Below are 2210 nucleotides of genomic sequence, written 5' to 3' on the forward strand. Positions count from 1 at the left end.
TTTGACAATGAATGCAACACCATTCCTTTTCAATTTGTCATTCCCAGCATAGTAAACCATGTGGTTGTCAGATTCAAAATGGCCAATACCAGTTCATTTCAGCTCACTAATGCCTAAGATATCGATGATTATACATTTCATTTCATTTTTGAGAATTTCCAATTTTTCTTGATTCATACTTCGTTCATTCTATGTTCTGATTATTCATGGATGTTTACAGCTGTTTGTCTTCATTTTGAGTTGTGCCACATCCCACAGGCTTTACACCTATGGGCTTACTCTGTTTGTGTTATTATGGTCAACTCTACTTTAAGGAGGCAGCTCTCCCCCTGTGGTATTTTGAGTACCTTACAATCTGAGGGGCTCATTTTCTGGCACTATATCTGACAGTGTTTCTTTGCCATTCATTAGGTTTTCAGTGTCTAAATATTCAGAAGTACTTTTCCGCTCCTTCTTCCTAGTGTGTCTTCATCTGGAAGCACATCTGAAACCTGTCCACCATGTGTGACCCTACCGGTATTTAAAACACCCGTGGCATAGCTTCCAGAATCAAGCGCCTGCAGAGAAGTGGTGGTCTTATGCTTTAGCTGAGAAGAAACTTGGAAAATAACTTAATCCTTTCAACTGTAAACAAGAGACTGATTTCTTCCCTACCAAGAATCATAAAAAGCTGTTAATTCTTTAGACTTAGATTTATATGATGGACAGTCAAATTGAATAATCAAGGACAATTATAGCTGTATCTTGATTTCTTTGTTTTATTTTGTTTTAACTATCCATTTTTGAAAAATGCTAACTCTGAGAATAATGCTATGTAGAGCAGGACTCCTAACTATTAAAAATGCTCTAGAAGAGATTGAAGTGATTGTTTTCCTTTCTAGGGTCATGGTTTCTTCCTCATTTAATCATTCATTGAATGGTGAGTGAACAGAATGAACTGTGATTACTGAAATACAATGTTTACTGTAACATAAACATGACTAATGAAAGAGATTGTGAACTGGGCAGAAGCAGTTAATAGATTTCCCACTACAATCTCCTGCTGATACCTTGATTTTAGACTTCTGACAACCAGTACTATAAGGAAAATGAATATGTGTTGTTTTAAGTCACTGTGCTCAGTTTTTGTAGAAGCAATAATATGCTCTCAATTTAAATTACAGCTGCAATAATAATACACTTTATGAGACTCACGTTATAAAGAAACCCACAATGAATCCAGGAGAAACATACATATCGGAATAACTCTCACGTTAGATGGATGCAGATAATAGCATATAAAGTGAGAATAGACTTCTCAACAGGATTGTTGGTCAGATTTAGAACATAAGAGAGATTTAATATAAATATTAGCTGGGCATCCAAACACTACACATAGAAAGAAGTCTACTATTCCAAAGGCCCTAAATAAAATTTAGAATATAAGAAAAGACATTTGACTAATATCCTAGCTAGATTTATATCTAATGTCAATCAATAAATTGCTGTACCAGCTTGGAGATTTATTTCCTGAAAGTTAGTTTTCACATCTGTTTGATATTTTATTTTACTAGATTGGTATTTATTAAGTGCTCAGCCTTCCTGATTACATTACCCAAAAACTACCCTCAGATTAAAATTTGAATTTTAAAGTAAATTTCTCTACCAAAAACCCTAAACCCAAGCTCATTGATGCTGAGTTGATTCCTACTCATAGTAAAACTGCAAGTTTCAGTAGAACTGCCCCATGGGTTGTCCAAGGCTGTAATCTTTAGTAGTGCAGACTACTGCCACATTCTTCTGTGTAGTGACAGGTGGGCCCAAACTGATGACCTGTTAGCAGCTGAGCACTAAGGGTCCAAATTTCTCTAACCCACTGTGATAAAGTCTACTCTAAATGGAGAAAATATATTGACTAGCGGATTGGAATGTCTATTCTCTTCAGTGGTTAAATTTATCATTGTTAATTCACACATTTTCAGTCTTTTAAATAGAATTGCTTTGTGTAATTGGCTAATTTTGTTCATGTCTGAGACATGAATAGAAAAAAATCAAGTTTTCATGTATGTATAGAGCCAAGATAAATCTACCAATGATCCGTCACTTAAATCACTTTTCATAAACTAAATGCTGTACTCTCTTCACAATCATCTGTTAAATTTTTGTAATGCTTTGTTTCTTACCATTTTACAAATGTGACCAATCTTCTTATAGTGAACTGAATAGAATTT

This window comes from Chrysochloris asiatica, unplaced genomic scaffold (assembly GCF_000296735.1).
Source record: "Chrysochloris asiatica unplaced genomic scaffold, ChrAsi1.0 scaffold00077, whole genome shotgun sequence".
NCBI lineage: Eukaryota > Metazoa > Chordata > Mammalia > Afrosoricida > Chrysochloridae > Chrysochloris > Chrysochloris asiatica.